This window comes from Apis dorsata, unplaced genomic scaffold, assembly GCF_000469605.1.
Source record: "Apis dorsata unplaced genomic scaffold, Apis dorsata 1.3 scaffold_44, whole genome shotgun sequence".
NCBI classification, from domain to species: domain Eukaryota; kingdom Metazoa; phylum Arthropoda; class Insecta; order Hymenoptera; family Apidae; genus Apis; species Apis dorsata.
The window spans coordinates 1149708-1162510 of NW_006263346.1; the positions used below are offsets into that span (position 1 = coordinate 1149708).

Consider the following 12803-nt stretch of genomic DNA (forward strand, 5'->3'; position numbering starts at 1 on the left):
ATTTTTATTTCAAGTTCGACGAGTCTAAAATAACACAGTTGGAACGAGATTTATAATATTTTTCTTTAAAAAGAAATTCATTGATCGAATGATTCAAAGAATGATAGAGATAATTACAATTTTTTAAACAAAGTATTAATATTTGATTTATTGCGAAAAAGCTCTGTTGTTTTGTATCATATTTTTGTATATAGGTATATTTAAAATTCTTTGAAATATTTTTAATCGCACAAGTATGAGATAAAACGTTGATTTAAACGTTTGAGCGGAGTATAAAATCGAGTGAAGGAAAGAAATAATCGTTGAGAAATAATTTATAGGAGAAGATTTTGTTGCAAATGGCAACATTCAAAATGGCACCCGTTTGGCCTTCGTGTTTTAACTTTACAAATTAAGAGGTATACGCGATACATTTATGACCGGAGGGAATAACGATCGCTTTGAAAGCTTCATTTCCGGTGATGCGCTATAAAATTTTATTGGAATTTCCGTAAATTTTGCTAATTGAAATATGAAACGGATATATTTCGAGATTTCTCTGCAATTTTCTCCCTCTTATTCCGATATGCGAACTTATTCACATCCTCGTAATAAATTTGACAAATTATGAGTTTAACGAATACCTAAATGTTTTGTCTTTCCTTTTTTTATAATGTAGATTCGAGTATCTTTCAATTATATGAATTTTTTAATAGTTTAATTTTCTAAATATTTTAACACATTTCCTGATATTTAAATTTTTATTATATTCTTTTGTTTAAATAATATTAATAATGTTTATAAAAAATATACGTTGAAATTAAACATATTAAAAGTATAAGTAATTTATCATGATTAACTTAAATTCAAACTTACAATCATTTGGGAAATAAATCTAATAAATAAAAAAAAATAGATATAAAACTCCAAGTTTTAAATGTATAATGATTAATATATTGATATAAAAAAAAATAAAACAAATTTTATGTCTACAAGATGTTAATATATTCATAAAATTCTTTTGATTTAAATGCCAAAAAAAAATACAAAAATTAGTATCCAAAAATATTAATTAATTTATAAACAATTAAAGTTTTAGATAATTAGATAACATTAGATAAAAAAAGACAGAAACACAACGAGATAGACCGCCATCTTGTATTCGCTTCGTCTTAATGCAAACTTATAATTGCCTATAATTTAATAAATGAATCTCAATCTCAATATTTTTCTACACTAATCTTTGTGTTTGTTTTGGTTTTTAGAATCAATATCTCAAAGTGATTGCAAATATATTAACACCTTGTATATGATCAAACTTAAGTAAGTAGTATATCTGTAAGGTTTCCACGATTGGTAACAATGTTAGCACGCGCATTTGATCTTACGCGTGAGTTGTCACGTGTTTGTTCTGGATTAATTAATCCGGAAAGAAATATAAAACACGATATTTATTCTCCACTATTGACGAACGTCAGATACGTAAAAAGGTTTCGTAAATCTATTTACACAATTATTATAGTTGCATTCGAGAATTTGAATAAAAATTGAAGAAAAATCATTTCAACGTATGTAAATATCTATTCTTTATAAATAAATCTTTCTTTTCTTGTTTTTGTCGCTTTTTTTTCTTACAATAATGCAATTATACATTCATAAAATATAATTTTGCAACAATTTTGGAAGGACAAAAATAATGATCTCTATTAATCGAGGCCGTCGTAAGAATATACAGATACTTCTGTGGCTACGGTCAAGGTTGGAAACTATCAATATGGACACACTGTATATTTACCATACATTTAACGTTGTTTACAGAATTCACATTGATCTCGCCAGACCTTGACTAATTCAGAACATTTTCTTTGCTTTATGAACCTATATAATTCTATTTAAATAGTTCAAAGCGTAAATTTTCAGTGACACGTGTTCAGTGATATATATATATTTGATAGTAATATATATTTTCAGTGGTATGTGTTTTATATTTACAATAATTTTCCAAATTATCAAACGATAATTATACAAATTGCATATCATATAAATTATTATATCTAGAATAAAAATAACAATAAAATTAAAATTAATCTCAATTATCAAATTATTATATCTATTCATTTTATGAATATATTAATTTATATAATATTCTATACATAATAATAATTGTGAAAAATATTTGATAGATACACAAAAGGGATTTCGAACAGAATGAATGCCTGCAAAGTTACAGAGAATCTTCTTACAAGTAGTTCATCGTTAAAAAGAAACTAACTTCTTAAGTAGCAATCCAGCCACGAAAATTAAAGGATACTCACTCGTTCACTGAACTCCTGACAAGTTTAAAAAGATTGCCAAGGATTATATGCAATAAAATAAAATTCTCGCGATTTTTCATTTCAATTTTCATATCATTCGCTTTATGATATTTCATATTATAACTTTCTTTCTTAAAAATATTTCCTCGTCCAAAAGAATATTCTTTGTCAAACATTGTCCATTACAAGATAGTGATCACAATACAATTATCAACGAAACTTAAGATCATTTATATCTAAGAAGCAATAGCAAGGTAAACCTTGAAGTCGCAAGTCGGCATTGTAAAAGATTAACAATTTTGGTAACTCGTGATCGCTGAAACTATTTATATTTTATGGAAACATCGTATTGGCAAAGCCTCATCTGTTCGTATAGCCATCAAACGCTATAATAAGGCAGTTGCAGGCGTTCTTGAACGACTTCCGGACTTGGTCGTGGACAAAGATACTCTGCATAGCTGTCTACGTTTTGGACATTTATTTCCTTCCCTATTTAAATCGGCATGACAGCTCTTGTGTCCGCATTTCCATGCAAAATACACGGTCCTGATCCGTGTTCAGGACGTTGAACGGACAAGGAATAAGCTTAGGAGAGCGGTCGAAGCAAAAGGAAAAATGTGATCGGAATAATTTCAAGGTGGCTGTTCTTAAGAGATATTTTCTCTTCTTTTTTTTCTTTTCTTTTAATATTTAAAGAACGTGAATATCCGTCATGTACAGGAGCAAATATAACTGGATAAATAAAGATAAAGGTCGAAATGGACAAAAAAATGGTACTCTCGTGGATGGAAGAATCTTTCGGTGAAATCCTTGGGAGAATATTTGCTCTTGACGATATCGACAAATATTGTGAAAGATTTAAAAGTTTTAAATTATTAGATCGTTGTGTGCGATAGTGCCGAATTTTTAAATGAAACCTTCAACGATTTATTATGTATTTCCTTAAATAATTAGCCTTTTTGAAAGTTCTATTAACAAAAGTTTGAAATTGAATTCTATTAAGTTGATTCAATTTCTTTTTGTTTGATTCTTAATTTTTTTAATAAAATAATAAAATTGATGTAATAAATATTGTTTGAGGTTTTTGTACTACTTTGATTCTATGAATGATTTTATGTAATAACTTAATATTTTTCATATTTCTCTCATTCTTTCACACATATAGATATACTATATAATTATACAAACTCTGTTTTAAAAAGTAAAAAATATATATATATTTATAGTATCTATATCTCGATATTGTAATTTAAAAGTCAAATTTATATCTTTTTGTATATTTTCCTGTTTTATTTTTATTGACTGGGATGAAGTGCGGAATGAATAGATAAAGCAAATCGAGGAAAAAGTATGTACTTAATCGAGAAGAAATTCTGTCACAATTTGATTTTGTGCGCGTATAAAAATTAGCAGTAAAAATCTATATATCGAATATTACGAAAAAAGAGAGAGAGAGAGAGAAAAAATGTTTATTAAAGCAATTTAATCTGGTTGTCGGTTAAATTGAGCTAGAGTATCACTCATTAAATTGTTTAAGTGGGAAAGAGGTAGCTAGCTGGTACCTTATAATAGCTCCGGACTGAACTTCCTACTGTGATACAACCAATAATATTCTGTTAAAACATCATAACGCATTTATCTGGACTTCCTAGTAATATTTATTAAAATATATTTGGAAATAAATAAAAAAAAATACATTTACTTTCCTTCGAAATGATGAAATAATGTTTTTAGTAAATTGTTTTTAGTAGATTGAATTTCTCTTTTTTTTTTTATTTACCAGTTATATAATTGAAGTAAAAGTAAATTTCTACTTAAAGATAACAATTTTATTCATTATTCATAGGAAGACTATTAAATCGAAAAGGAATCTTATTCATACAATTTCATACTAGAGATTTTCATAAATAATGTAAATTTACATTAATTGGAAAACAAATAAAATTACAAACAAGAAACAAGTATAATCATTTTTAATATATATCTACCCCTACTGTTACAAATACAATCAATGATCCAATCTATATTATCCAAGCTATTCGTAGCTTCATATAAAATTACATGCTCTCTTCGACAAACAAGATAATCGACGATATTGCCAATTACTTAACGAAAGAAATTAAAGAAACTCGACAAAACTAAACATTAATCATAGTCGCTAATGCGGGACGAGGGTGGTGAGGTCGCGGGCAGAAAATCGGAAGCCGCGAGACAATAGCATTCCAACGACGCGACTCGGTCAGAAATTATAATGCGCGCGGGGACCAAACGCTATGAGCGAGACGAGACCGCCGGATGAGCGCGATATTCGAGGAGCGGGCCACGCATATGCACGAACACGCGTGAACACCTCAGAATGCTTGCACACGCGACACGCACTCGCGATCAGTGGCTGGCCGACCATCTGTCCCGAAACACGCGGGTCCTCGCGTCTCGTGGAAAGATCGACACTATCCTCGTCTCTTTTCGTGTACATTCGTGTAAGTTCGTAAGCTATTCGCGTTATATTCTTTGGTACAGTTTATCTTTCTTTTGCACGTTTTTACGCTAGTAAATAGATTTGAAACCGTGATGGAAACAATCTTCACGATTGTGAAGATTTGTATACTTTTATACACGACACGTTAAGTCGATATACGATAGTGTTATTGGTTTTATTGTTATTGGCTGGGTGATTTCAATATGGTTTATGAGTGTTTCCTATTTATTTGTTTGTAAATGGGCATCGATATCACCTTCAACTATTCTTGTGAATATAATTCGTGCAAGTTCGTACGCGTTAGATCGATATATCTAATATGAATTTTCGATATAGTTTATCGATGCTTTTTTTTTCATTTGTTTGCATATATTATGGGGTTCGAATAGTGAATGGTGGATTTATTTATTCAAAGAGTAGCGAAATGCAATGAGGTGAATTTCTATTTATAGAGCTGTGCGTGAGGCTAAAAGGTTTCTCTTGGTCGAAAGAGCTGGGCATTTAACGCAATTCGCACAATAAGAGTAGGTAGATGGATCAATAAATTGATGGTTGTCCATGGTCAAGCATTCTGTGCGAAAGAAAATATCGCTAAAAGTAGGAATTATTTTAAACAATTTATTATTTAAATATATGAAATATATGATTGATATAAAATAGTGAATTTCTTATTTGTAACAATTAGATTTTAAGATTGTTATATGTAATTTATTTTGTTAATGTAATTTATTTTTTTGTTGAAATTAGAAATTCAAAATTATTTGTTGCAAAAATTGTGCACATTATGATGATTTCTTGTAAAAATTTAGAATCATAAATTAGTGTTTCTTTCTGATTTTAAAAATATTTTCAAATAATTCTTACTTATCAAGAAATTAAAATAACTTTTTTATTTTTTTTCTTTTTTCTTTCGTTTCAATCATTATAGCAAACTTATTAAAGAACAAATTATTCTCCTTTTAAATTTTCTTTTATCCTGTGTAAAGTTTATATTCCATTATGCGTACAAAAGAATAAATTAGAAATATTTACATAGCACTCAGTGATCATTAAGTAATGCTTTCGTTCTTTTTTTAAATCAAAGAAAGGTATATCACACTGTTCATAAGAATAAAAAAAATAAATAAATCGTGTTTGACATTTTATGTAAAATGTATTTGCATTAACTATCAATATGTGTTTGTATTTCAAATAGAAATAATATGTTAGCTTGCATAGACATAAACAAGATATCATCATAAGAAAAAAATTGTTCAATGAAACTTAATTTTTCGATTAATATAATATAAACTTTTGAATTTTATAAATTGTCTTATATTGAATAAAATTGTATCAATAATATACAATTGTATATAATAATATAATAACACTATATTAAAAGAAAATACACGTACAAAAAAAATCATTATAAGTTAAGAAAGAAACATTAAACTATAATGATTCTAAATCTTATCTTTTTTATTTTATTCCATTTTATGGATATTCAAATTTAATAATTATTTAAAAAAAATTTCTTCTCCGCCATCTTTTTCTCTTATCTACGGATAATCTCGAAGTAATATTGTTAATAACTAACGTGACTCGAACGCCATCTTCGTCGAAGATCGTAACTTCGATAAAAAAGAGAGTTTAAGAGATATTTTTCTATATGTGAAACCGGTTGTGGAACCTCAAAGGGAATCGACTTGTTTTATTTTTCGTTCATTAGCACGCGATACTTAAACCATAGGGTTTCCTGAGCATAAAACGGCACAGTCGATCCTAACTCAGACTAGTTACTCGTAGTTAATGATTCGCAACGTAAAATTAAGTGGTTGCAACAATGTTGCGTATCGAATTGTTTTTCTTTTTTCTTTTTTCTCCGACTGGTCGTAATTCCATGATTCCATGAGAATGAAACGTATATTTAACTACATCGTTGCATATTTTTGCGATTAAACTCGACTTTTTACAAGTAGTACGACATTTAATTCGAACGATATCGCGTTTCGTCATTTTCCAAGTTTTTCATTTCCTTTTTTCCTTTTCGTATTTGCTACAAGATCCATCCTTTCACTTGAAACTATTACTAACGTATGTTGTTTCTTGATTAATTTGGAAGGAGAAGGAAATTCATTGATTTTTAATTAGATCGAGTTGGTCGAGAAAGTTTGTTCTTTCACGTACTTACTCTTACCAGATTTTATTTTATTTACTTATAATTTTAAGATTTTCCTCGCTTATTCTTGAAAATATAACATTTCGTATTTCTATACTCAAAAGAAACCAATTTCAATCAATCGTGTATCCATTAACAATAATTCCTTATCCTATCCATTCAAATAATTTACATTTACATTTATTTTTCAAAAAATTTCCATACTTTCTGGAAAATCTCCACCCATCAAAAATTCCTTCATTTCCTACAAAAAATTCATCAAACTTCACTCTTCGCGATCGATAATTTCACGACCAGGTGGTGCACGTGGAAATTCCACGACCGTTCATTAACTTTGCAACAATTTGAAAAATTTCTCTCAATATCGCCGCGATTCCATATGCACCACGACATCTTTGCATATTGGCCGCATCGTCAAGCTTAGATTAGCCTCGAAATATTGGATTATAGTATGCGCTAGTGTACACAGTCGATGACTGTACCGGCTGGAAGTGTGGTTTAATTTAATATAGGGGCGAGGAAGTCTTTCACGGAATCAGGATATACCAGTGTCGAGTCAGTCTTTCGATTGCGGGGAGATCGGCTGTTTCGTCTCTGTGAATTGGACATGTTGCGAGCACTCGCTATTCGCGTTCTTCGAAAACGTGTTTCATGCTCACTTACACGATAGTGGCCGTTTTCCAATCCATTTTTCTTATTGCTTTGTTGTTACTTTCATCGTGATTTAGAGAAAAATGCATACGAGTTTGTTTTTTTAAAAGGAAATTTTTCAATTGTGGAAAATTAAATTTATAAATTAAATTATTTCCGGCTATAAATTTGAAAATTGAATTATATATTTTGTTAAAAGGTTTATCGAAAATTGTGCGATATTAATTTTATAAATCAATTCTGAATAAAAAAATTTGTCGATTCAACGTTGTGTATTGAAGATAGTTTGTTTAAGTGATTCTCAGCGATTTAGATTTTCAATGAGTATAATGTCAGTATTGACTTTATAAATATTGAATTATTTTAAATGTTAGATTAAGTTTGATGGTTCTTTGAGATTAACAATTGTTCTTGTTAATTTTGATTGTTACGGTAAAAAATCGGTTGGAAGATAGATTTGTTGGTGCAAAGCTTGAAGGAACATTTTAATAGTCATGTCGACGTGCTCACTGATGCCGGTGTCACTTCAGGACATTTTGGTAAATATCAATCATTATTTCACGCTTTTTGAATTTTTAATTAACTATATCCAAAATTTGAAAGAAAATGTTTCTCAACTTTTAAGAATAAAAAAAAGAATATAAATATTCTAATCTTTAACATTACTACTAACTTTTATAACTAACAAATTGAGAAAAAAATCTTTAAGAGAAAATATTTGAGGTGTTTAATTTAAATAGAATTAAAATATTATTTATCATTTAATTTGATATGAATTTTATATGAATTTATTATCAATTATTTTGTTCGAATTTCTCGCTTGAATTTCAACAAAAATTTATTAATAAATTTCTCAATCACAAAGAGAAAGCAGAAGTAGAAATTGAGATCTTTATATTCATCAAGGAGATTTAAAAAGAACATTTAATAATTCTTTTACTAAAAACAACTATGATCAAAAGGCATTATTAAGTATTCATTGAATACTAGAAGAGTGACTAACGAATGTAATCATTGAATCTTTCTTAGCTATACTTTGTTGAAATACACAACTCTCTTATATTTAATTTTCCTTTTGTATAATTATAAAAATGTAAAAATTGGATATTTTGTAGATTAATTGTACATCAACACAATATTTCATACTGCAAAAATTTATGTTCTTGATAATAATCGAGTTAGAAAGTTACTGTAAAATATTTAATCACATAAAAAAATTAATTACTGTATTAAATTCTTAATGTAGCGAGAATCATAAACATTTTTTATTGAACCATTGAGTAATTCACTTTATCATAATAATGTTAAAATTAAAAATTGTTTATTCAAAGTACTCATTATTATTATTTAAAATAATACTTTCTTACATTTCAATAAAATATTCATTTGAAAAAGGTATTTATATGATTTAATGTTAAAATATATACACTTGAAATAATAAATTTCTTTAATAATTTTTCAAAAATCTATTCTTATATGAAATTTCCTTCGCTCTTGATTCATACAACTTAAAAATACATTTAAAAATGCTTAATCCGCCCATCAATTATCGATTAAAGACATACTTATGTTGTCCATGTAATTATATTTTGAACGAAAATAACCAGAACGAAAGACAACATCGATGGAACTTGGTCCCTAAAAGTCGTTCAACATCTATAGAAAGTTATAAGCTACTTATCGTCAACCTCTCAGGTGAATTACCTGAAAGCATATAGGCTCAAGACAGTGTGGCATATTTCACGTGAAGATTACATTGTGGGGCTTGCAACATTGAGTGCTCGTTGAGCGTAGGATGAAAATAGGCGCTTGCTTAAGGAGAATGTCTGTACCATTAACACCACCTGACATCCGCGGCCTTGCTGTCTCTGACATTATCAACTTCGTTCGATACCAGTCATTAACGTCATACGCCGATTACTTCAATGATGACGAACACAGTTCATGAGAATTGCGAGGAGAATGAGAAAATAGCGAGATCCAAATGATAATCTTGAATAAGTTAATCGTATATCGAAGGATATAGTATAAATAGAATATCGAGTATTTAATGATAATTTTGGAAGGATTGAAGAATTGAGAAATGGAATATTTTGATTGATGGTATTTTAATATTTTAATAATTTATGAATACGATAATTCTGAAATATTTGAACTTTAAAATATGAATAAAACTGAAATAATAAATTAATAACATTAATTGAAATGAGATATTGATTATTTTAGAAACTCTATTAAATATTAATTATTTCATATATAATGAATCATTGATTCAAATTTCATTTAATACTTGATTCTATATTTTCTCGAAAATATAAGAAAAATATCATTGAGCTCCCTTTCGAAAATTTTTCCTTTATATTATAAAGAATTTTGTTATATTTATTGACTTCGTTACATTTGATCGATCAAGCAAATCATCAGGCAAGTTTAATATTAATCATGAGAGAAAAAAAAAATTGTTAATGGCCTAAATAAGTTAATTAATTAGAATAATCATCTGAGAAACAAGAATCAAGATTTTTTTTTAGCTATTTAATGAATCAATTTTTTTTTCTCTTCATAAAAACCTGTTAATAAATAAATATATAAATACACAGATACATATATATATTACATTTGCAATTTTAACTTTATGAAATGTAAAAATGATGAAAATAGTTTATATACGACGAAAATTAATTCATATCTCCGTTTTTCCACATCTTCTCCACTTTCAAAAATATCTTTTTCATTCATGCTAACATCCAGCTCGTTTTACTTGAATATTTATAATAAGTGCTTCTTCGTGTCTTGTATTACTATACCTACTATTTATGAGTACTTTCATAACGCTTAATAAATCATTTTAATCCGTTCTCTTAATAGCAGTAGCATGCGTTGAAAATTTCTAACGATGCTTTTTCTAAAAGTAAGATAACACTTGATATAACATTGAAACAGCTGTAAGTCGTAAAAACGAGATCAGGGCAAGCATTTATGCAAATTTTGTTATTCATGTTTTTATTATCAATTAATTTTTTATTTAATTATTATTTCATTCATTTTTAAATGAATCACTTTAATAAGTTTTGTTGTATATTTTTCGAAATTGAAATAGGATTATTTATTATCAATTAAGTACTTATTTTATTAGTAAAATGTTAAATATTAAATTGATGTAAATATTAAATTGATATAATATGAAGATATTAGATTTTATTATAATTAAAAGCATTTTATCCTATATCATTAAATATATTATTTCATTATTTATCTATTCTAGATTTTATAAAATTTTTTAATGATAAGAATTGATTTTAAAGTAAATAAGCATTCATAATATACAATATATGAGTATTTATAATTTAAAAATCTATTGTCATTATTTCATTTTTTATTTTATTATAATATACTTCCATAATCTTCTTTGTAATTATAATTTACAACTTGTATAGTATAATTAAAGATCAGAAAAGGTCAGTTTGCCAAATTAAGTTATTCAACCTCAATTATGCATTAATTAGTCGATACAGAATAACATGTGACCTTAAACTTTTTATTCATATTGTACATTTCTTATATCTTTTTGTTTCATCATATATTTTTGATGAATTTTCTTTACTTAAAATATAGGTAACCATAAATGGTTTTTTAAAAAAGAAACGTAATTTCTCTAGAAGAATTCAAACTAAGAGCAAATTAATCTACAGACTAATAATACTCTATTCTTTCTTTTAATCTCATGCCTCTCTATAAGAAACTTCATTATATTTTATGTCATTGTAAGTCTAATAATTCTAACCTCACATAATCGCTCATTTCTACTGCAAAATATCAAGATATCCACAATATTTCGCGATCTGCCAGTATATGATTCACTTTCTATCCCTTACAAAGAATAAAAAAATAAATAATGAAAATAAATAATGAAAAAATGTCTTGATATTCTGCACATATTATGCATACAAAGTATTTCAATAAAATCAAATTTTATATCATCAAATTTTAAAAACATGTACTATTCAATAAAGTGCATCATGTTATATATAAGTAAAAATATATTTTATGAAATATCATAAATATTTTAAAAAAAAAAATTGACAGCACTTTTTCCCTAGAAACATAACCTCTACCCTTCGTATATTATTTTCCTTCTCTTCGTTCTCTTTCCTTTCCCAAAGTGTATTACGATTTTGTGTACGCAATCATGAGATGTTTATCACAGTGTATAAACACAATATATTTTCATAAGAGTTCAAATCGTACAATAAGATTCGATCGCGTTCCACCATTTGTTGTTTCGCAGACGGCAACACGTGTCCCACGGCGTATACGGTTTCGCGGTTAAAACTATTAGATCCGTGTCAAACCGGCCTCTGAATGCAAACCGGAGGCCTTCCAAGATACTAATCGAGGCTGTTTCGCGGTTAATTCTATTACATGCTTACGAACCATGTAGCAGCCGTAGCTTCTTGAGCCAAAGCTTCGAATCTTCTGCGACAAAGCGACTGCGCATGCACTTTATTGCACTTTTATCGACCAGCCATGCCGTCACACTTCAGGGGATACGCAATCTCCTTCGTGCGAAAGAAATTTTCGGCTAGTCTAACTTTTTGGTCATCCAATCGTACAATCGGTTAATGTGAGATTCAAAGGGGAAGATTATTTTTTCTTTTTACGTTCGCCAATTAAGATCGTCGGCTTTGATATTGGTTAAATGAGTTAATACGGGTTTGGAGGTTAGGTTTCTTGACTGCATTGTGTCCCTTAATTGTCGAGATACGGGTATAAAGTTCACGTGCAAGGTAATAAGTTAATTAGTTTTGAAAAGTTAGGAAAGTGAACGAGAATAAAATTCTGTTTTCAGTGGTAATATAATATATATTGTAAATTTCGTGTAAAAATTTTATAAAAAATATTTTTGATTATTATAAAGTAAATTGGGAAATTCGTACAATTTTTTTAAGTCAAAAATTTCACTTTATGAAAGTATAATTTGATAAAATCTAAATAATCCATTATTATTATACACTAACTTGAAACAAATATTCTTATGCAATAAACGAATAACGTAATCAAACGAAAATTACATTCAGAATTAAAATATATAATATCGTTAATTTAAACGTTCCAGGAACTATTCGTATCAGCCAACCATGTCTTCCTGATTAGTAAAATAATACGATAAGATTTAATTTACTCTGTATTAAAATTACAAAAAAAAAAAAAAAAAAAAAAA

General features: G+C 27.8%; 1 protein-coding gene across 5 annotated transcripts in view; it reads left to right on the plus strand.

Annotated features, from left to right (window-relative positions):
* LOC102679312 (dual specificity tyrosine-phosphorylation-regulated kinase 4) overlaps positions 1–12803 on the plus strand; it is a 176900-nt gene that overhangs the window by 58443 nt on the left and 105654 nt on the right. The window contains exon 1 of one of the 5 annotated variants that reach the window (XM_006608739.2): positions 7852–8121. The exons of the other annotated variants lie outside the window; for them this stretch is intronic. The gene's annotated coding sequence lies outside the window, so the exon portion shown is untranslated. Of the gene's footprint in view, positions 1–7851; positions 8122–12803 lie in introns of those variants that run through there. 5 annotated transcript variants of the gene reach the window in all.